General features: G+C 44.0%; 4 non-coding genes and 3 pseudogenes across 4 annotated transcripts; all 7 read right to left on the bottom strand.

The window, feature by feature from the left end:
* Positions 1 to 1,094: 1,094 nt before the first annotated feature.
* LOC142679680 (U2 spliceosomal RNA) lies at positions 1,095 to 1,291 on the bottom strand. Its single transcript, XR_012852863.1, has one exon. It is a non-coding gene; the product is annotated as a U2 spliceosomal RNA (small nuclear RNA).
* A 5,183-nt stretch (positions 1,292 to 6,474) lies between these two features.
* Positions 6,475 to 6,624, bottom strand: LOC142679732 (U2 spliceosomal RNA; annotated as a pseudogene).
* Positions 6,625 to 7,901: 1,277 nt separating this feature from the next.
* Positions 7,902 to 8,092, bottom strand: LOC142679539 (U2 spliceosomal RNA). Its single transcript, XR_012852773.1, has one exon. It is a non-coding gene; the product is annotated as a U2 spliceosomal RNA (small nuclear RNA).
* Positions 8,093 to 9,216: 1,124 nt separating this feature from the next.
* On the bottom strand, positions 9,217 to 9,407 carry LOC142679456 (U2 spliceosomal RNA). Its single transcript, XR_012852704.1, has one exon. It is a non-coding gene; the product is annotated as a U2 spliceosomal RNA (small nuclear RNA).
* Positions 9,408 to 10,529: 1,122 nt separating this feature from the next.
* Positions 10,530 to 10,750, bottom strand: LOC142679666 (U2 spliceosomal RNA; annotated as a pseudogene).
* Positions 10,751 to 17,214: 6,464 nt separating this feature from the next.
* Positions 17,215 to 17,419, bottom strand: LOC142679714 (U2 spliceosomal RNA; annotated as a pseudogene).
* Positions 17,420 to 23,731: 6,312 nt separating this feature from the next.
* On the bottom strand, positions 23,732 to 23,923 carry LOC142679656 (U2 spliceosomal RNA). The gene has a single exon (XR_012852851.1). It is a non-coding gene; the product is annotated as a U2 spliceosomal RNA (small nuclear RNA).
* Positions 23,924 to 24,282: the final 359 nt, after the last annotated feature.

The following is a 24,282-nucleotide window of genomic DNA, read 5'->3' as shown; positions in this document are numbered from 1 at the left end:
TTGCACCACAATGCAGTGCTGAAAGAGGAGGAATCGACATAAAAACGCCTTCCTGGCAACGCCCAAATGCCCTCCTGCCGTGCAAACACTGGCAGCAGCAGCAGCAGCAGCAGCAGTAAGTGCATGCCCACTGCCACCCCTTCTCCTTTCACACCTTGTATCAGCTTTAATCCAGTCCAGTGCTGCCTGCTGAGCAGCACTGACCAACACTGCCTGGGCCCAGGCTTTTATCTCTGAGGCCCCATTATGATGTCAGAAAGCTGGCTCTGGCTCCTGAGGTCTCCACTATGACACGTGCAAAGTTCCGTCTGAACTTTATATAAGACGGTGCGGCTCAGTCAGTCACTCAGTGTTGCCTGAGAGGGCAACACTGCAACAGCCGGCCCCCAGGCTGTCTTTTTTTTGCACAGCTAGTTGCCTCCAGGAGGCCACAAGAGGGAGACAAGGGACTGCAAAATGGAAAATAGGCATCCACCAACTTTACAGACAACTTGTTCTCCTTGCTCCTACAACCTCCATCCTTGCACAGTTTGTTATTCTTCCAGGTAACATAGTAACAAATCCAAATTGCTGCTCTCTTTGTAGGCAAGCAAGGGTTTGTTGCAACTGCAATTCTTACTTCTTCTTGAAATGTAGGGACCACAGTACATTCCATCACATCCATCTAGTGTACACAGGTAGGTCCATTGTGACGGGCGGGCGGGCGGGCGGGCTGGCTGCTTTAATGGCTGTTTGCTGTTCCCCTACTCCACTCCACTATTTGACTATGGTGCTGCATCAATCAGTGGCTGGCTCAGGTGCAGCTCTTTAACCTACCTAGGAGGGAGGGCGGAGAGAAGACAAGGAAGGTGAATGAGCTGTTCCAATGTGAAATGCCGGAAACACAGAAACACAGACGACACAAAACAAGAGGTGGCAATGTATTAATTAATTGCATTTAATAAATTAGCTCATTATCACACATGACTGTACAAATGCATTGTCCAACAGGTGTTGAAATAATGGGATTAAAAGGGGAGATCCCATCCGAAAGACAAAAACAATGGCAAACACAAAAAGCACTTTTGGAATCTGATTTTAGTAAACACATAAGGAAAGGGTGCACCGGTCCTGGAAATACTGCAATACCAGGTCAATGCGTGGAGTGGACAGAGCAAGCTCTATTTCCATCTCCCTGTTCTAAAAATCCATTTAATATATGGTCCCCAGATAGGGGACGTATCAGATTTTAAACTGATAAGAACAGATTTTTTTTTTAAGTTGGCTACCCCCTCGCGGGGGTGTCAATGATTTATTACTTAAAATTCAAAAAACATTTACAATAAATTACAGCTTTTTACAATGAATTACAGTAATAAAATCAATTTACATAAGAACACATAAAAGGGGACATGGTGGCAATTTCTTATATATTGGAGTTCCATTCTTTTACAAACCATTTATTTGAAAGGGTGGCATTTCTTTTTTTATCTAATAAATAATAAATGTACATCTCGCTAAAACAAAGACCTAAAACATCGTCAACAGATAAAACATCGTGCTTAAAAATCAGGATGTTCCTGGCCTTCCACAGAGCTTCTTTTACGCAGTTCATCGTCTTCCATGCAATAGTCTTTTGGTTCGCGGTTGGACATCCAAAGAGTCCATATAAAATCATTTCGTAACTCAAGTCCTTTAGGTCTGCCATCTTCTTCATTAGAGGGAATATCTTTATCCAAATATGTTTAGTAAAATCGCAAGTCCAAAAAATATGACGCACGGTCTCCTCAGCCTGGCAGCCTTCCCTCGGACAGATGGCAGACCTCGCGAATCCTCTCCTGAATTGGAATGCCCGGCATGGAAGACATTGATGAACGCAGCTCCAGGCCAGGTCCATCTGTGTATTAAAAAGATAAAACACATTAACCATTTTGAAGATAAAAGCACAGCGTTCATTATTAAAATTTTCAATATTAGTGACGACTTCATTTCCTCTTATGTCTTTTATAAGTTTCTTACTGTTTATCATGTCATTAAAATTTTTCCCTTTAAAATTAAACAAGGCCACTATTTTCTCTAAAATCACGTAATTTGCTGGTAGATTAAAAGCATAAGGTGAGGTTAAAACAATTTCAAACCACCCCATCCTTCGCATAAAAAACCCAGTATTAAAACGTAGAAAATAAGACCAATGATGTTGTTTAAAAAGAGAATTAAGACAGAAACAAAAGTACTTGATTAAAAGAAACCTATTAAAATCTGGAAAGTCTTTGCCACCCTTTGGTTTGATTTTCATTACCGTCTCACGTTTAAGTTTCTCCATTCTGGAACTCCAAAAGAAGGTAAAACAAGCTTTAGTAATTTTTCTTAATAAAACCGTGGGAGGAGGGAAAACCATGCTTAAGTATAAAAGCAAAGGTAAAATTATCATTTTAATTATTAAAATTTTTCCCTCTATGGTAAGCTTCCTCATGTTCCACATGCATATTTTTTGATTTACCTTCTGCGCCACCATGTCCCAACTGATAAAACCATTGTCGTACTCACTGAAGGAGACACCTAAAATTTTAATATTATCAGACACAGGAACCGGTATATCTCTAAGAGCCATGCTTCCTATGTTTAAAATATGACTCTTGCTGAAGTTTACTTTAAAACCGGAAGCACAGCAATAAAACTCGATTTGCCTAAGGGTTCTCTGAAGCGACAGGGCGTCCCTACATAAAACCGCCACATCATCCATGTACCCCACTGCTTTGGCCTCTACGCCGCCTCCCCCGGGCAGGGGGACTCCACGGATACACTTATCGCGGCGAATTTTACACAGTAGAGGCTCTAATGCGCAAATAAAAAGCAGTGGGGACAAGGGACACCCCTGCTTCACCCCTGAGTTTAAAATCACGTCCTGTGTCTTAAAACCATTCACTAAAATTTTGCTTGTGCAATCTTTATAAAAGGCTTTAAGTGATAATAAAAATCCTTCAGGTATACCCATACGCTCTAAAACCTTAAAAAGATAAAAATGAGAGACACGGTCGAACGCCTTCTCGAAGTCTATAGATAAAATGGCTAATTTACCTTTTCTAGACCTCGTGTCCTCAATCACATCTTTTATCAGGTTAAGATTATCCCAGATGCTGCGGCCTGGCACCCCACACACCTGGTCAGAGTGTATAATGTGGGGTATTATGGCTTTTAATCTATTTGCGCACACTTTTGCCATTATTTTATAGTCGCTATTCAGAAGGGTTATTGGTCTCCAGTTCTTCAAAACTGCGATGTCACCTTTCTTATGTAGCAGGGAGACCTCACCCTTCCGCCAGGACTTAGGCAGCATCTTGGAATTAAAAACTTCATAAAAAAGGCTAAAAAGATCCTCTTTTAAAATGTCATAAAATTTGACATAAAACTCACTGGGTATACCGTCCGGTCCGGGAACTTTTCCGGCTTTAAAACTCTTTACCGTTTCTAAAACCTCCTGCTCCGTCAGCTCCTGTAATAAAAAATTCTGGGAGACAGGGTCTAAAACAGTAGTAATCTCCTTCAGTGAGTCACGCATAAAATTATGATCCACAGTTTTAACACTAAAAAGGTCAGCATAAAACTCATGAACTTTACTTAAAATACCCTGTACATCTGACACACCTTCAATATTTTTAATAATAGCCTTTTTATTGTTAATTTTTTTTAAAAAGTACCTGGAGCAGGTCTCATTCTCCTCCACATGTTGAATTTTGGAACGGAAAATGATTTCTTTGCCTTTCTGCTCCAGGCACTGAGCTATTTCTTTTCTTAAGTTAGTGATGTCAGTTTTAACGTCAATTTCATTATCTCTCATTTTGTACAGGGTCTGCAGGCGGGTGCTGAGAATTTTAAAAAAAGCATGTTTTTCTCTGGCTTTCGCCACGCTCTTTTTAATAAAAAATTCCTTTATTCTTTTTTTCATTTCCTCCCACCAAGCACTGATGGGAGTACGCATGTCTCTCCCCCGCCTGCATTTTTTGTAAAATTCAATAAAATCAGTAAAAACCTGTGGATCATCTAAAAGGGAAACATTTAACTTCCAGGACTTCTTACACACCGGTTTATTAAAATCACGCTTTACATAAAATGTTAAAAGCTTGTGATCTGAAAAAACATTAGTTAAAACTTCACAATTAAAAGGCAGTACATTCTCATTACAAAAAATAAAATCTATCCTGGAGCTACAGGTGGCGTTGCTCCAGGTAACGCCGGCTTCCTCTGGGCTGCTCCTATTACATTCTTTGTACACATCAGTTAATTTAAAATCATTTACAATATCTTTGAGCAGTCCAGAGGTCTTATCGTAATTCCTACTTGTAGCACTGGTAAGCCGGCGTTCCCCCCTCAGGATACAGTTAAAATCACCTGCGAGGATAAAAGGCTCAGTTGTATTAATAAAAAGAGGTAAAATTTCTAGCATTTCTGCTCTCTCATTTTTGTCAGGTGAGCCGTAAAAATTTAAAAACTGCCATTTTACGCCGTCAATAAAAGCTTTAACCAATAAAATACGTCCTGGAAGAATCTCTTGAATAAAATCAATAAAAACGTTTCCCTTTAAAAGAATGGCGACCCCTGCTGATCTGGACTCATTTGATCCAGACCAGACTGATGGACCATACTTCCAATCCTCTTTATATTTATTGTACTTCATCATATGGGGAATGCCGCACTCCTGCAGGAAAAAAACAGAGGCTGCCAGGCAAGATAAATAATTGAAGAGAGCAACCCTTCTAACTTTGGACTTGGCGCCCCTCACGTTGAGGGATATTCCCTTTAGCTCAGACATTGTGGAGATTTAAGGCGGATTTTGATTTTAAAATAATAAATATTAGCGTATTTTAAAATCAGATATTTTCTCCACCAGCAATACCAAAAATCTCGCTGGAACTTATATACCCGCCCCCATCTGAATCGTTTGTAATGAGGGAAAACGCGGGAGAGGAACTGCCTTCGCTGAGGATAGCGCCAGCAACCAAACTTCTGTGCATCGGGAGCCCAAACGCAGTCAGGCCTCCCTGGGTCTCAAGTGGTTGACCATCTAGATCGGGTGGGTCCCCTAGGGGGCTCGCACCTCCCCCCTGGGGCCGTGCAGGCTCTTCTGGAGGGGGAGGTTGCGCACAAGGTGGGGTGTCAGTTACCACAGGGGGAACAGTGCCCGCCCTCCTCACCAGTCGCGGCGAGGAGGGGGTCCTAGGAGGAGCCACATCGCTTTTCACTGTAGTGTCCATCTGCTCCTCCCCTGTCTCCCCCCTACTGACTCTCGTTTGCCTCCCTTTTTTCCGGGGACCCACCGGCACCTCGTCCTCTTCATCCGACGAGGATGCCAGAGACCCAGGGCTTGGAGCAGGCCCGGCACCCCCTGAGCAACCAGCCTTCTGGGATGCCTCAGTTTTTCCGCCCTGCTCCTTTTCAACCTTCCGTTTTGCCTGACGTTTTTCTTTTGCGCAAGACTCCCTTTTATCCTCCAAGGTTGCTGGCTGCGAGGTACCTGTTTTGGCTCCAGTCCCTCGCACCTTTGAAGCCCAGGTACCTCTCTCCTCTGTCCTGTGGCTGGTCTGTTCCTCTCCCTGAGGACGGGTTTGGTCTGCTGGTGGAGCACGTGGGGGCGCCCCGGGTTGCTCTTCTTCTCCGCTTCGGTACCTATGAGGACAAGAAAAATACAGGTGACCAGTTTTTTGACAAAAATTATATTTCTTTTCTCCTATGCACTCCCTTATATTGTGCTCTTTGCTTCCACAGTTTCTACAGGTGACATCGCAGTTAAAACTGGTATGTCCATAGGTACCGCAAGCCCTGCAGAAGTTTGGCATCCCTGAGAAGTAGAGGTCGCCATTCACATTTCCAATTTTAAAACGAGCCGGTGGTAACCTCGTTTCCTGGGTGGAGGGGTCCTTTATCAGCGTGACTAAAAACTTCCATTTGGCGGTCCACACTCCACACTCGTTCATCACTCTCCCCATGAGCTTGACATTTTTGAAGTAGGCAGCTAGAAATGCTGCCACTTCCATATCTCTCACATATGGGGAATACATCTTAATCACCACGAGTTTGGTTATTTCAAATTCATGCTCTACTACCTTGACTCCCGCTGTCACGAGTTCACCTTGTTTCCTCTCAGCTCTGTCCATAGCATCACGGAGTATTCCTTCACCCATGAAGGTGACATCATAAATTCCTCGTTTCGGGTAGTCCTGGATAGCCAAGAGCTCGTTCTTGTGGACCGCCAGCAGATTTTCCAAAATGGTATGGACCAAGAATTTGATACCACGTGGACCGCCTCCACCCTCTGCCACGATAAATCGTGCAGAATTCCTTAGCCGGGCGTATACCGGCACCGCATCAGGTTCGCCTGCCATTTGCGTAGCCAGGTCGAACCGCACAGCTTTCGCTGCACCCCTTGGGTTAAGGAGACCAAGGGGCTGGGGGGGGGGATCGCAACTCGTTGCTACGGACTAAGCCTCTCTCCCAAATAGCAGCACGGGGGTGAAGTCCAGGCGAACCTGGACGATCCCCCGAGGCCGAGAGAGAGGGTACCGGAGCACCTCCCAACCAAGACCAAGGCAGTACTGATACGAATAAACAGCACTACACTTGATCTTAGCCAAAAGGCCGAGAAGCGATAACCCGAACGGGCCGCGCGTTGACCGAGCCTGCCCAATACTGCTGTTCACCCCTTGCAGCGATTCAGCCTACTCCTAGGCAATTCCATGGGGCCCTGCAGGCTCACACACACTCACAGCTACTAAGCGGGAGGTGAATAAAGGCCGGAGAGGAAGCAAGACAGGATTTGCTTCTTTTGCTTGCACCACAATGCAGTGCTGAAAGAGGAGGAATCGACATAAAAACGCCTTCCTGGCAACGCCCAAATGCCCTCCTGCCGTGCAAACACTGGCAGCAGCAGCAGCAGCAGCAGCAGTAAGTGCATGCCCACTGCCACCCCTTCTCCTTTCACACCTTGTATCAGCTTTAATCCAGTCCAGTGCTGCCTGCTGAGCAGCACTGACCAACACTGCCTGGGCCCAGGCTTTTATCTCTGAGGCCCCATTATGATGTCAGAAAGCTGGCTCTGGCTCCTGAGGTCTCCACTATGACACGTGCAAAGTTCCGTCTGAACTTTATATAAGACGGTGCGGCTCAGTCAGTCACTCAGTGTTGCCTGAGAGGGCAACACTGCAACAGCCGGCCCCCAGGTTGTCTTTTTTTTGCACAGCTAGTTGCCTCCAGGAGGCCACAAGAGGGAGACAAGGGACTGCAAAATGGAAAATAGGCATCCACCAACTTTACAGACAACTTGTTCTCCTTGCTCCTACAACCTCCATCCTTGCACAGTTTGTTATTCTTCCAGGTAACATAGTAACAAATCCAAATTGCTGCTCTCTTTGTAGGCAAGCAAGGGTTTGTTGCAACTGCAATTCTTACTTCTTCTTGAAATGTAGGGACCACAGTACATTCCATCACATCCATCTAGTGTACACAGGTAGGTCCATTGTGACGGGCGGGCGGGCGGGCGGGCGGGCTGGCTGCTTTAATGTCTGTTTGCTGTTCCCCTACTCCACTCCACTATTTGACTATGGTGCTGCATCAATCAGTGGCTGGCTCAGGTGCAGCTCTTTAACCTACCTAGGAGGGAGGGCGGAGAGAAGACAAGGAAGGTGAATGAGCTGTTCCAATGTGAAATGCCGGAAACACAGAAACACAGACGACACAAAACAAGAGGTGGCAATGTATTAATTAATTGCATTTAATAAATTAGCTCATTATCACACATGACTGTACAAATGCATTGTCCAACAGGTGTTGAAATAATGGGATTAAAAGGGGAGATCCCATCCGAAAGACAAAAACAATGGCAAACACAAAAAGCACTTTTGGAATCTGATTTTAGTAAACACATAAGGAAAGGGTGCACCGGTCCTGGAAATACTGCAATACCAGGTCAATGCGTGGAGTGGACAGAGCAAGCTCTATTTCTATCTCCCTGTTCTAAAAATCCATTTAATATATGGTCCCCAGATAGGGGACGTATCAGATATTAAACTGATAAGAACAGATACTACACTTGATCTTAGCCAAAAGGCCGAGAAGCGATAACCCGAACGTGCCGCGCGTTTTGCTTCTTTTGCTTGCACCACAATGCAGTGCTGAAAGAGGAGGAATCGACATAAAAATGCCTTCCTGGCAACGCCCAAATGCCCTCCTGCCGTGCAAACACTGGCAGCAGCAGCAGCAGCAGCAGCAGTAAGTGCATGCCCACTGCCACCCCTTCTCCTTTCACACCTTGTATCAGCTTTAATCCAGTCCAGTGCTGCCTGCTGAGCAGCACTGACCAACACTGCCTGGGCCCAGGCTTTTATCTCTGAGGCCCCATTATGATGTCAGAAAGCTGGCTCTGGCTCCTGAGGTCTCCACTATGACACGTGCAAAGTTCCGTCTGAACTTTATATAAGACGGTGCGGCTCAGTCAGTCACTCAGTGTTGCCTGAGAGGGCAACACTGCAACAGCCGGCCCCCAGGCTGTCTTTTTTTTGCACAGCTAGTTGCCTCCAGGAGGCCACAAGAGGGAGACAAGGGACTGCAAAATGGAAAATAGGCATCCACCAACTTTACAGACAACTTGTTCTCCTTGCTCCTACAACCTCCATCCTTGCACAGTTTGTTATTCTTCCAGGTAACATAGTAACAAATCCAAATTGCTGCTCTCTTTGTAGGCAAGCAAGGGTTTGTTGCAACTGCAATTCTTACTTCTTCTTGAAATGTAGGGACCACAGTACATTCCATCACATCCATCTAGTGTACACAGGTAGGTCCATTGTGACGGGCGGGCGGGCGGGCTGGCTGCTTTAATGGCTGTTTGCTGTTCCCCTACTCCACTCCACTATTTGACTATGGTGCTGCATCAATCAGTGGCTGGCTCAGGTGCAGCTCTTTAACCTACCTAGGAGGGAGGGCGGAGAGAAGACAAGGAAGGTGAATGAACTGTTCCAATGTGAAATGCCGGAAACACAGAAACACAGACGACACAAAACAAGAGGTGGCAATGTATTAATTAATTGCATTTAATAAATTAGCTCATTATCACACATGACTGTACAAATGCATTGTCCAACAGGTGTTGAAATAATGGGATTAAAAGGGGAGATCCCATCCGAAAGACAAAAACAATGGCATACACAAAAAGCACTTTTGGAATCTGATTTTAGTAAACACATAAGGAAAGGGTGCACCGGTCCTGGAAATACTGCAATACCAGGTCAATGCGTGGAGTGGACAGAGCAAGCTCTATTTCCATCTCCCTGTTCTAAAAATCCATTTAATATATGGTCCCCAGATAGGGGACGTATCAGATATTAAACTGATAAGAACAGATACTACACTTGATCTTAGCCAAAAGGCCGAGAAGCGATAACCCGAACGTGCCGCGCGTTTTGCTTCTTTTGCTTGCACCACAATTCAGTGCTGAAAGAGGAGGAATCGACATAAAAACGCCTTCCTGGCAACGCCCAAATGCCCTCCTGCTGTGCAAACACTGGCAGCAGCAGCAGCAGCAGCAGCAGCAGCAGTAAGTGCATGCCCACTGCCACCCCTTCTTCTTTCACACCTTGTATCAGCTTTAATCCAGTCCAGTGCTGCCTGCTGAGCAGCACTGACCAACACTGCCTGGGCCCAGGCTTTTATCTCTGAGGCCCCATTATGATGTCAGAAAGCTGGCTCTGGCTCCTGAGGTCTCCACTATGACACGTGCAAAGTTCCGTCTGAACTTTATATAAGACGGTGCGGCTCAGTCAGTCACTCAGTGTTGCCTGAGAGGGCAACACTGCAACAGCCGGCCCCCAGGCTGTCTTTTTTTTGCACAGCTAGTTGCCTCCAGGAGGCCACAAGAGGGAGACAAGGGACTGCAAAATGGAAAATAGGCATCCACCAACTTTACAGACAACTTGTTCTCCTTGCTCCTACAACCTCCATCCTTGCACAGTTTGTTATTCTTCCAGGTAACATAGTAACAAATCCAAATTGCTGCTCTCTTTGTAGGCAAGCAAGGGTTTGTTGCAACTGCAATTCTTACTTCTTCTTGAAATGTAGGGACCACAGTACATTCCATCACATCCATCTAGTGTACACAGGTAGGTCCATTGTAACGGGCGGGCGGGCTGCTTTAATGGCTGTTTGCTGTTCCCCTACTCCACTCCACTATTTGACTATGGTGCTGCATCAATCAGTGGCTGGCTCAGGTGCAGCTCTTTAACCTACCTAGGAGGGAGGGCGGAGAGAAGACAAGGAAGGTGAATGAGCTGTTCCAATGTGAAATGCCGGAAACACAGAAACACAGACGACACAAAACAAGAGGTGGCAATGTATTAATTAATTGTATTTAATAAATTAGCTCATTATCACACATGACTGTACAAATGCATTGTCCAACAGGTGTTGAAATAATGGGATTAAAAGGGGAGATCCCATCCGAAAGACAAAAACAATGGCAAACACAAAAAGCACTTTTGGAATCTGATTTTAGTAAACACATAAGGAAAGGGTGCACCGGTCCTGGAAATACTGCAATACCAGGTCAATGCGTGGAGTGGACAGAGCAAGCTCTATTTCCATCTCCCTGTTCTAAAAATCCATTTAATATATGGTCCCCAGATAGGGGACGTATCAGATATTAAACTGATAAGAACAGATTTTTTTTTCAGTTGGCTACCCCCTCGCGGGGGTGTCAATGATTTATTACTTAAAATTCAAAAAACATTTACAATAAATTACAGCTTTTTACAATGAATTACAGTAATAAAATCAATTTACATAAAAACACATAAAAGGGGACATGGTGGCAAATTCTTATATATTGGAGTTCCATTCTTTTACAAACCATTTATTTGAAAGGGTGGCATTTCTTTTTTTATCTAATAAATAATAAATGTACATCTCGCTAAAACAAAGACCTAAAACATCGTCAACAGATAAAACATCGTGCTTAAAAATCAGGATGTTCCTGGCCTTCCACAGAGCTTCTTTTACGCAGTTCATCGTCTTCCATGCAATAGTCTTTTGGTTCGCGGTTGGGCATCCAAAGAGTCCATATAAAATCATTTCATAACTCAAGTCCTTTAGGTCTGCCATCTTCTTCATTGGCAGACCTCGCGAATCCTCTCCTGAATTGGAATGCCCGGCATGGAAGACATTGATGAACGCAGCTCCAGGCCAGGTCCATCTGTGTATTAAAAAGATAAAACACATTAACCATTTTGAAGATAAAAGCACAGCGTTCATTATTAAAATTTTCAATATTAGTGACGACTTCATTTCCTCTTATGTCTTTTATAAGTTTCTTACTGTTTTTCATGTCATTAAAATTTTTCCCTTTAAAATTAAACAAGGCCACTATTTTCTCTAAAATCACGTAATTTGCTGGTAGATTAAAAGCATAAGGTGAGGTTAAAACAATTTCAAACCACCCCATCCTTCGCATAAAAAACCCAGTATTAAAACGTAGAAAATAAGACCAATGATGTTGTTTAAAAAGAGAATTAAGACAGAAACAAAAGTACTTGATTAAAAGAAACCTATTAAAATCTGGAAAGTCTTTGCCACCCTTTGGTTTGATTTTCATTACCGTCTCACGTTTAAGTTTCTCCATTCTGGAACTCCAAAAGAAGGTAAAACAAGCTTTAGTAATTTTTCTTAATAAAACCGTGGGAGGAGGGAAAACCATGCTTAAGTATAAAAGCAAAGGTAAAATTATCATTTTAATTATTAAAATTTTTCCCTCCATGGTAAGCTTCCTCATGTTCCACATGCATATTTTTTGATTTACCTTCTGCGCCACCATGTCCCAACTGATAAAACCATTGTCGTACCCACTGAAGGAGACACCTAAAATTTTAATATTATCAGACACAGGAACCGGTATATCTCTAAGAGCCATGCTTCCTATGTTTAAAATATGACTCTTGCTGAAGTTTACTTTAAAACCGGAAGCACAGCAATAAAACTCGATTTGCCTAAGGGTTCTCTGAAGCGACAGGGCGTCCCTACATAAAACCGCCACATCATCCATGTACCCCACTGCTTTGGCCTCTACGCCGCCTCCCCCGGGCAGGGGGACTCCACGGATACACTTATCGCGGCGAATTGCGCATAACAGAGGCTCCAATGCACATATAAAAAGCAGTGGGGACAAGGGACACCCCTGCTTCACCCCAGAGTTTAAAAAAACGTCCTGTGTCTTAAAACCATTCACTAAAATTTTGCTGGTGCATTCTCTGTAAAAGGCTTTAATAGATAATAAAAATCCTTCAGGTATACCCATACGTTCTAAAACCTTAAAAAGATAAAAATGAGAGACACGGTCGAACGCCTTCTCAAAGTCTATAGATAAAATGGCTAATTTAACTTTTCTAGACCTCGTGTCCTCAATCACGTCTTTTATTAGGTTTAAATTATCCCAGATGCTGCGGCCTGGCACCCCACACACCTGGTCAGAGTGTATAATGTGGGGTATTATGGCTTTTAATCTATTTGCACATATTTTAGCCATAATTTTATAGTCGCTATTTAGAAGGGTTATTGGTCTCCAATTCTTTAAAACTGCGATGTCACCCGTCTTATACAGCAGGGAGACCTCACCCTTCCGCCAGGACTTAGGCAGCATCTTGGAATTAAAAACATCAGAAAAAAGGTTAAAAAGATCCTCTTTTAAAATGTCATAAAATTTTACATAAAACTCACTGGGCATACCGTCCGGTCCGGGAACTTTCCCTGTTTTAAAACTTTTGACAGTTTCTAAAACCTCCTGCTCCGTCAGCTCCTGTAATAAAAAATTCTGGGAGACAGGGTCTAAAACAGTAGTAATCTCCTTCAGTGAGTCACGCATAAAATTATGATCCACAGTCTTAACATTAAAAAGGTCAGTGTAAAACTCATGAACTTTACTTAAAAGACCCTGTACATCTGACACCCCTTCTATATTTTTGATAATTGCCTTTTTGTTATTTATTTTCTTAAAAAAGTACCTGGAGCAGGTCTCGTTCTCCTCCACATGTTGTATTTTTGAACGGAATATAATCTCTTTACCTTTCTGCTCCAGGCACTGGGCTATCTCCTTTTTCAAATTGGTGATGTCATCTTTAACGTCTATGTCATGATCTTGCATTTTGTACAGGGTCTGCAGACGGGTATTGAGAATTTTAAAAAAAGCGTATTTCTCTTTGGCTTTCGCCACGCTTTTCTTAATAAAAAAATCTTTTATTTTCTTTTTCATTTTCTCCCACCATGCACTGATGGGAGTACGTGTATCTCTTACCCGCCTGCTTTCTTGGTAAAATTCAATAAAATCTGCTAAAACCTGTGGATCGTCTAAAAGGGAAACATTCATCTTCCAGGACTTTTTACATACAATATTATTAAGATCATGCTTTACTTTAAAAGATAAAAGCCTGTGATCTGAAAACACATTGGTTAAAACTTCACAATTAAAAGGCAGTAAATTTTCAGAACAAAAGATAAAATCAATCCTGGAGCTACAGGTGGCGTTGCTCCAGGTAACGCCGGCTTCCTCTGGACTGCTCCTGTTACATTCTTTGTATATGTCTTTTAATTTAAAATCAGTCACGATATCCTTGAGCAGTCCAGAGGTCTTGTCATAGTTCCTACTTGTACTGTTGGTAAGCCGGCGTTCTCCTCTCAGGATACAATTAAAATCACCTGCGAGGATAAAAGGCTCAGATGTGTTGATAAAAAGCGGTAAAATCTCCAGCATCCTCGCTCTTTCGTTCTTTTCTGGTGATCCGTAAAAATTTAAAAACTGCCACTTTACACCATCAATAAAAGCTTTAACCATTAAAATACGTCCTGGTAAGATTTCTTGAATAAAATCAATTAAAACGTTTCCCTTAAAAAGAATGGCGACCCCTGCTGATCTGGACTCGTTGGATCCAGACCAGACGGATGGACCATACTTCCAATCCTTTTTGTAATTTTCATATCTCATTGTATGGGGAATGCCGCACTCCTGCAGGAAAAATACAGAGGCTGCCAGGCAAGATAAAAAATTGAAGAGAGCAACCCTTCTCACTTTTGACTTGGCGCCCCTCACGTTGAGGGAGATTCCCATGAGCTCAGACATCGTGGAGAGTAAAAGCAAAATTCTGATTTTAAAATAATAAATAATAGGCGTACTTAAAATCAGATTGCTCCTCCACCAGCAATACCCGAAACCTCACTTGAACTCATGGCCCCGCCCTCATCCGACTCAACTGAAAAGAGGGACGAGGCAGGAGAAGAACTACTGTCGCTGAGAGCTGAGCCAGCAACACTCACCTCGTACACGGGGAGCCCAGACTCGCACAGCCTCACCTGGGTCTCTCTCGGTTGACCGACTGGGTCCATGTCTGGTGGGTCCCCCAAGGGCCCCGCCTCTCCCCCCTGGGCCCGTGAAGGCCGGTCTAGAGGGGGAGGTTGTGCGCATGGCGGGGTGTCCGATAATACGGAGGGAGCAGTGCCCGTCCTCCTCACCAGTGCAGGCGAGGAGGGGGTCCCAGGAGGAGCCACATCTTTCCGCACGGACGTATCCATCTGCTCCTCCCCTGTCTCCCTCCTACTGGCACGTTCTTGCTTCCCCTTTTTACGGGGACCCACCTGTACCCAGTCTTCTCCTTCCGAGTCGGTCTCTAGAGACCCAGGATTAGGAGCAGGCCCGGCACCGCCTGAGCAACCAGCCGTCTGGGATGCCACAGGTTCATCGATGGCCTGCTCCTTTTCTGCCTTCCTCTTGGCCTGCCGTTTTTCCTTCGCGCTGGGCTCATTTTTATCCCCTGAGGTCGCTGGCTGAGAGGCACCTGTTTTGGCTTCGGCTGGCCGTACCCTTGAAGCCCAGGTACCTCTCTGCTCTTTCGCCGCAACAGCTTGCTCTCCTCCTTGAGGACGGGACTGCTCTGCTGGTGGAGCACGTGGGGGCACCTCGGGTTGCTCATCTTCTTCGCCTCGGTACCTATGTGGACAAGCATAATAAAGATGACCAGTTTTTTGACAAAAATTGCATTTTTTCTCTTCTGTACATTCCCTCATTGTGTGTTGTTTACTTCCACAGTTCCTGCAGGTGACATCGCAGTTAAAACTGGTATGTCCATAGGTACCGCAGGCCCTGCAGAAGTTTGGCATTCCTGAGAAATAGAGGTCGCCATTCACATTCCCAAGTTTAAAACGAGCAGGTGGTAGCTTCGTTTCTTGGGTGGAGGGGTCCTTTATTAGCGTAACAATAAATTTCCATTTGACGGTCCACACACCGCACTCGTTCATAACTCTCCCCAGCAGCTTAACGTTCTTAAAGTATGCAGCAAGAAACGCCGCCACTTCCTGATCTTTCACGTATGGGGAATACATTTTAATCACTACGAGTTTGGTTACTTCAAAAGCGTGTTCAATTACCTGGACTCCCAAGGCCATGAGTTCACCTTGTTGCCTCTCAGCTTTTCCCATGGCATCACGGAGGATTCCTTCTCCCATAAAGGTCACGTCGTACACTCCACGCCTTGGGTAGTCCTGGATCGCCAAAATCTCGTTCTTGTGGACCGCCAACCGCTTTTCCAAAATATCGTGGACAAGGAACTTGAGACCACGAGGACCGCCTCCACCCTCTGCCAAGATAAATCTTGCAGTATTCCTCAACCGGGCGTATACCGGCACCGCATCAGGTCCGCCTGCCATTTGCGTGGCCAGGTCGGTACCGCACAGCTTGCGCTGCGCCCTTTGGCTTTAAGGAGACACACCAAAGGGCTGGGGGGGGGATCGCAACTCGTTGCTCAGGACTAAGCCTCTCTCCCAAATAGCAGCACGGGGGTGAAGTCCAGGCGAACCTGGACGATCCCCCGAGGCCGAGAGAGAGGGTACCTGAGCACCTTCTGACTAAAAACCTCCTGTATAAATACACTTGGTCTTAGCCAAAAGGCCGAGAAGCGATAACCCGAACGGGCCGCGCGTTGACCGAGCCTGCCCAATACTGCTGTTCACCCCTTGCAGCGATTCAGCCTACTCCTAGGCAATTCCATGGGGCCCTGCAGGCTCACACACACTCACAGCTACTAAGCGGGAGGTGAATAAAGGCCGGAGAGGAAGCAAGACAGGATTTGCTTCTTTTGCTTGCACCACAATGCAGTGCTGAAAGAGGAGGAATCGACATAAAAACGCCTTCCTGGCAACGCCCAAATGCCCTCCTGCCGTTCAAACACTGGCAGCAGCAGCAGCAGTAAGTGCATGCCCACTGCCACCCCTTCTCCTTTCACACCTTGTATCAGCTTTAATCCAGTCCAGTGCTGCCTGCTGAGCAGCACTGACCAACACTGCCTGGGCCCAGGCTTTTATCTCTGAGGCCCCATTATGATGTCAGAAAGCTGGCTCTGGATCCTGAGGTCTCCACTATGACACGTGCAAAGTTCCGTCTGAACTTTATATAAGACGGTGCGGCTCAGTCAGTCACTCAGTGTTGCCTGAGAGGGCAACACTGCAACAGCCGGCCCCCAGGCTGTCTTTTTTTTGCACAGCTAGTTGCCTCCAGGAGGCCACAAGAGGGAGACAAGGGACTGCAAAATGGAAAATAGGCATCCACCAACTTTACAGACAACTTGTTCTCCTTGCTCCTACAACCTCCATCCTTGCACAGTTTGTTATTCTTCCAGGTAACATAGTAACAAATCCAAATTGCTGCTCTCTTTGTAGGCAAGCAAGGGTTTGTTGCAACTGCAATTCTTACTTCTTCTTGAAATGTAGGGACCACAGTACATTCCATCACATCCATCTAGTGTACACAGGTAGGTCCATTGTGACGGGCGGGCGGGCTGGCTGCTTTAATGGCTGTTTGCTGTTCCCCTACTCCACTCCACTATTTGACTATGGTGCTGCATCAATCAGTGGCTGGCTCAGGTGCAGCTCTTTAACCTACCTAGGAGGGAGGGCGGAGAGAAGATAAGGAAGGTGAGTGAGCTGTTCCAATGTGAAATGCCGGAAACACAGAAACACAGACGACACAAAACAAGAGGTGGCAATGTATTAATTAATTGCATTTAATAAATTAGCTCATTATCACACATGATTGTACAAATGCATTGTCCAACAGGTGTTGAAATAATGGGATTAAAAGGGGAGATCCCATCCGAAAGACAAAAACAATGGCAAACACAAAAAGTACTTTTGGAATCTGATTTTAGTAAACACATAAGGAAAGGGTGCACCGGTCCTGGAAATACTGCAATACCAGGTCAATGCGTGGAGTGGACAGAGCAAGCTCTATTTCCATCTCCCTGTTCTAAAAATCCATTTAATATATGGTCCCCAGATAGGGGACGTATCAGATATTAAACTGATAAGAACAGATTTTTTTTTTTTTTTTTTTTTTTTTTTTTTTTTTTTTTTTTTATTAAACCATTCAGGTTTTTTTGAATAAAACCGAGAACTGTAGTTGTTCAAACCACCTCTCTATTTTTCAAAAAATCTCATCACTCTGGTTCATTATTTTATTTTTCCATCAAATACAAGATAAATCAAACAAAATTCCTCAAACTAAATACCTCCATTTTAACATTCGCCATATCCCTTCCGCATCCATACCTCTTTCTAGATCCCATTTATAATAAAAATACAATTTAGCCAATACCATACTAACCACATCCTCCATCTCAAATACTTCTCTTTTATACACATTCAAATTCCTCGTATTCCACAATACTTCTTTCACACAAGTCAGAAAAATCCACAACACTCTATCCTTTTCACTACCCAAACTACACAAACCAAACAAGACAATTTCATACGTCAAAACCTTCAAACCAGTCAATTCTTCACACAACCCACTCAACTTTTTCCAAACATCCTTTGCATGCTTACACGACCAAAACACATGACTCACATCCTCATCATCCCCACAACCTTCTCTCGGACACCTTTCAGACGCAACCAAACCTCTTCTTTTCTGAACACTCCTTACAGGCAACACTCCATGTACCGACATCCATAACAAATCTTTCTGCTTATTTGACACATCATACGTAACAATCTTCTTCCACACAGACTTAGACTCCATCGAATTCAAACCATTTACAGAACACATCACATTATTCATACACATACTTCTCACAACATTCTTTTCTCTCAAAAATCTCTCCATTCTTACATCCTCTAGCTGGAACTTTTTGATAAATTTTTCTACATACAAATACCACCCCGTGCACTGGAAAGCAATTGGTTTACATAAATTTCGTTTTTCCCAACTTAGACGCTGAATCACCGTTCCAGCTAGATACTTAGACATTCTGGAAGCCTTGGATTCCTTAAATAAAAGCTCTACAAAAAAACGTACACAATTGATTCCAATGAAAATCTCCAAATTTGGGAAATCAAGGCCTCCATTACGTCTGCTTTTCATTAGAATTTCTCTCCTTGCCTTCTCAATCCCGCTCCCCCATAGAAAAAGGAACAAAACTCTATTCACTTTTTTTAACATAGCAACAGCAGGAGGAAAAACCAGAGCAACATATAAAATCATAGGTAGAATAATACTTTTGACAATTAAAACCTTCCCCGAAAAAGAAAGATCCCTCATTCTCCACATTTCCAACTTTCGCACAATCCTACCACCTAACTCATCCCAACTTTCTTTCCCTTTCAGCTCATCATCAAACACAATACCCAAAATTCTCACACCATTCACCTGTTCCATATCAGAATCACACACTCGCTCATTACTGAAAAAAATTTTAAATTTGCTCTTACCCCAATTTATTTTAAAAGCAGACGCAATACAAAACATATTTACAATCAACTTCACTCTGGACATATCATACACTGAATCACACAATACACAAATATCATCCATATATCCCAAAGCTTTCACACGCTTTCCATCACACCCGGGCACCACCAAACCTTTCACAACCTTATCATTTCTAATCATTTGCAACAATGGTTCAATCGCACAAATAAAAAGGATGGGAGACAACGGACAACCCTGTCGCACACCAGACATAATACTAAATGATTCTGAAAAAAACCCATTCACCTGCACACAACTCTTTGCATTCGCGTATAATTTCTTCAACAAACTCACAAACTGAACCGGAAAACCCATTCTCTCTAACACTTTGAACAAAAACACATGCGCCACACGATCAAACGCTTTCTCAAAATCTAACGCACACACAATCACCTTCTTATTCCGACCCTTACAATCCTCAAGCATGTCCCGCACCAACGCCACGTTCTCATGCAATTTCCTTTTCGGTACCGCACATACCTGATCCTCATCAATTACACACCCAATCACATCTCTCATACGATTCGCAATCAGCTTGGCAAAAATTTTATAATCCGTATTCAGCAAAGTAATTGGTCGCCAGTTTTCTAACCGTCTCTTATCTCCTTTTTTATGCAACAGAACTACCATACCCTTCTTCATCACATCACACATATTCGTCCCAGAAAACAACACTCTCATAACATCAATAACATCCTTCCCAATTATATCCCAATATTTCCCATAGAAATCAGCTGGTATTCCATCGATCCCTGGAGACTTATTTTTGGCCATACTTCCCACCACATCCTTTACTTCACCATCCATAATCTCACCAAGCAAAAACGCACATTCACTTTCAGGAACAAAATTACACACAATATCCAAAAACTCATCATCGTCACCCATATCACACTTCTTCACATCATACAGTTGTTTATAAAAATCAGACACCACATCAATCACATCCTTACCAAACACCTCTTTATCATCCTTATCCAATAACACATTCATACCACTTTTCCCACCACACATTTTTTTAAAGAAAAATCTAGTGCACTTCTCGTGATTATCTCTAACCTCCACCTTAGACCTAAATATAATTTCTTTCCCTTTCTCTCGGAACCACTCCTTAATATCTTTTTTTGTTTTTTCCAAATCGTGTCTTACATCCATACCCAAATTTTTACATTGTTGAAGGAACGTCATCCGCATATTAAAGCGTGAATATTGCAATCTTTTCCTTCTCGCTCTTCTATACCCTATCTGTCTAAAAAACCCACCAATCTTTTTTTTCACCCATACCCACCATTCACACACATTAGAGAAAGAACTTTTCTTCCTAACCCAAAACCCATATTTTTTCCCAAACCTAGTTTTTACCCTTTCATCACTCAGAAAACTAACATTCATCTTCCATACCCCTCTACCATAAAAGAAATTATTTATAACAAAAACCCCCAACAAACACTCGTGATCTGAAAACCACACTCTCTCCTGCGCATAATCTACACATTTCATTGCTGAAGTAGAAAAAAAGAAAAAATCCAGACGAGAATCCGTTCTTCCGTCATCGGCATGGTACGTAAATGGACCTGGTTTCCTGGTGACAGCGTCCTGCAAAGCAAAGTCCTGCAAAATTTGATTCCACAAACTTCCGGTAGCGTCCACATTAGACTCTGTGGATCCAGCTCGGGCCTGCTTCTCCAGGATACAGTTAATATCACCGACAATAATAACAGGAACTTTACCATGTAGAAAAAATTTTAAACTATCAAAAAGTGCCAACCTATCAGATTTCACAGCATGGCCATAGATATTGATAAGCCTAAACTGCCATCCCTTATAGGATAGTAACACACAGACACATCTTCCTTCCTGAATGATTTGAGTCTGTTTGATGACAAACTCATTATTTTTGAAGAGAATACCAATTCCATCATTCCTATTTGTGGAAGAAAAGGACCAAATTGCTTCCCCAAACTTCCATTCTTCTTTCCTAGGCATTTTTGATAAACCACATTCTTGTACGCAAACAATGTCACTGCCCTTAGAGGCCAAAAAGTCCAGGACTGCAGCACGCTTGTGAGCAGAGGAGAACACCCGTACATTTTGTGAGACAATCTTTAATCTCAAAGACATGCGGGCATAGTATGGTTAGTGGAAAAGCAAGCCATGAAATAGCCAGAACATATCACGTCCCAGGGAAATACATTGCTCTTTCCAGATTTGCCACATTGACTTCACTGAGGAAACCTTCCCCAGGAGAGCTGGGTACTTCTGAGGCCACCTCAGATGACTTAGGGCTACAACTAGAGTCACTGTCCAGCAATGAGAAAGGATTTGCATGAGCAGAATCTTCCAACAAACCTATCTTCAGTCTCTTCACCGCCTTTCCAGATTTCCCCCTTTTTGAGACAACTTTGTGGAAAATTTCCGCACTAGTGGCACTAGGCATCCTGGCCTCCTTCTCGTCCTCCTCCGATATTGACCACTCCACTTTAGCTGAGTCTTCCGTTTTTGACTCTGGGCTAGAGAAAGACAAAATTTGCATACTTGCACCATTATCAGGGTATGCACACCCACTAGGTGGCGCTGTGTCTTCACCTTCCATAGGTATAACCACAGGTGTCTCATCAACAGTTGGCTCTGCAGGAGGGACCACACCCAACTCCATGCTGTCAGTATGTGAGGTTAGAACCTCTCCTAATCCAGCTTTCCCAGGGTCCTGAGAAGCAGCCACAGAAACACTGCCAGCAGGCTCTGAAATTACATCAGAAGAGGCAGCAAGGGAACTTGTTGTTCTCACCTGTCTGCCCCATGTCCTTCTCTCTTGCCCTAAGAAGGGAAACACCTTTGGGCATTTTCTACAGGTATGACCAGGCAAACCACAAATATCACACCTGGATGGGGAAATGCATGCACTAACCTCATGTCCTGTTTCCTTGCAATTTCTGCAAACCTTGCCTTTACATGCATCTTTAGTATGCCCGTAGGAAAAACATGATCTGCAAAATGATGGCATATCTTGGTAGTAAAGATATCCCTTGTTCCCACCAATGGAAAAATTAGCGGGAGGATTCATCACTCCTCCAATACAGCTGGAGTCAGGTTTCAGCCTGACCCAGTACTTGATATCACCATTAAAAACTCCCCATAGGTTCTTCTGCTCCACACCTCCTCTAACATGGGTACAGTAGTGAGCTAAAAAGGCCCTGACCAGCCTTCTATCCAGAAATGGGTTATACATGTGGATGGTAATACATTTCTCCACTGCTGAGAAAAGAGGTAGCACTTCAATAGATTTTAAAGCCTCATGCATATGTTTCTCCTTGAGCAACTGAAAAACATTTAGACAGTAGGCGGCCTCAAAAAAGGATACGTCATACGTAGCAATATTGCTGAAAGCTTGGATACAGAATACCTCTACCAATGTGACTCCAGCCAGGTCCAGAAGGATGTTCTCAATGATGTGCCCAGTATCCACTTCTTCTCTCCTCTGCTCATTCACCACAAAACGAATTGTATTCCGCACAGCTGCCATCTTGATGAGGAATGCCCAACGGCACGATGATCGCTCCCAAAAACGTCGGAGAGGACTCCACGAAAGACCGAACCCCCGGCCCAGACCAGGCAATAAACCTGATCTGAGCCAAAAGGCCGAGAAGCGATAACCCGAACGGGCCGCGCGTTGACCGAGCCTGCCCAATACTGCTGTTCACCCCTTGCAGCGATTCAGCCTACTGCTAGGCAATTCCATGGGGCCCTGCAGGCTCACACACACTCACAGCTACTAAGCGGGAGGTGAATAAAGGCCGGAGAGGAAGCAAGACAGGATTTGCTTCTTTTGCTTGCACCACAATGCAGTGCTGAAAGAGGAGGAATCGACATAAAAACGCCTTCCTGGCAACGCCCAAATGCCCTCCTGCCGTGCAAACACTGGCAGCAGCAGCAGCAGCAGCAGCAGCAGCAGCAGTAAGTGCATGCCCACTGCCACCCCTTCTCCTTTCACACCTTGTATCAGCTTTAATCCAGTCCAGTGCTGCCTGCTGAGCAGCACTGACCAACACTGCCTGGGCCCAGGCTTTTATCTCTGAGGCCCCATTATGATGTCAGAAAGCTGGCTCTGGCTCCTGAGGTCTCCACTATGACACGTGCAAAGTTCCGTCTGAACTTTATATAAGACGGTGCGGCTCAGTCAGTCACTCAGTGTTGCCTGAGAGGGCAACACTGCAACAGCCGGCCCCCAGGCTGTCTTTTTTTTGCACAGCTAGTTGCCTCCAGGAGGCCACAAGAGGGAGACAAGGGACTGCAAAATGGAAAATAGGCATCCACCAACTTTACAGACAACTTGTTCTCCTTGCTCCTACAACCTCCATCCTTGCACAGTTTGTTATTCTTCCAGGTAACATAGTAACAAATCCAAATTGCTGCTCTCTTTGTAGGCAAGCAAGGGTTTGTTGCAACTGCAATTCTTACTTCTTCTTGAAATGTAGGGACCACAGTACATTCCATCACATCCATCTAGTGTACACAGGTAGGTCCATTGTGACGGGCGGGCGGGCGGGCTGGCTGCTTTAATGGCTGTTTGCTGTTCCCCTACTCCACTCCACTATTTGACTATGGTGCTGCATCAATCAGTGGCTGGCTCAGGTGCAGCTCTTTAACCTACCTAGGAGGGAGGGCGGAGAGAAGACAAGGAAGGTGAATGAGCTGTTCCAATGTGAAATGCCGGAAACACAGAAACACAGACAACACAAAACAAGAGGTGGCAATGTATTAATTAATTGCATTTAATAAATTAGCTCATTATCACACATGACTGTACAAATGCATTGTCCAACAGGTGTTGAAATAATGGGATTAAAAGGGGAGATCCCATCCGAAAGACAAAAACAATGGCAAACACAAAAAGCACTTTTGGAATCTGATTTTAGTAAACACATAAGGAAAGGGTGCACCGGTCCTGGAAATACTGCAATACCAGGTCAATGCGTGGAGTGGACAGAGCAAGCTCTATTTCCATCTCCCTGTTCTAAAAATCCATTTAATATATGGTCCCCAGATAGGGGACGTATCAGATATTAAACTGATAAGAACAGATTTTTTTTTTTTTTTTTGTTTTGGCTGTACCACAAGGATACAAAACCGTTTATTCAAATTTCAAAAGATTTTACATACAGGTGCAAGACATTTACAATATAGAATTCCAATCATTAAAATGCCATTTTACATATGCAGAAGCGTCCTTTTGTTTATCAAGTAAAAGATATAAAAACATTTCACTTAAAATCATCCCAATTACATTATCCACCGATAAAATATCCTTTTTAAAAAGTAAAATGTTCCGTGCCTTCCAAAGAGCTGCCTTCACACAGTTTATGATCCTCCATGCCGTCCATCTGTCTGGAAAGGAAACACAGTCTATTTGTCCATATAATATGACGTAGTAGTTCAAAGTCTTTATTGCCGTGATTGTTTTTAGTAGCGGTAAAATCTTC

Source organism: Rhinoderma darwinii (assembly GCF_050947455.1).
Source record: "Rhinoderma darwinii isolate aRhiDar2 chromosome 2 unlocalized genomic scaffold, aRhiDar2.hap1 SUPER_2_unloc_55, whole genome shotgun sequence".
NCBI lineage: Eukaryota > Metazoa > Chordata > Amphibia > Anura > Rhinodermatidae > Rhinoderma > Rhinoderma darwinii.
The sequence above is the reverse complement of the archived record's forward strand: the minus strand, read 5'-3'. Positions and strand labels throughout refer to the sequence as shown.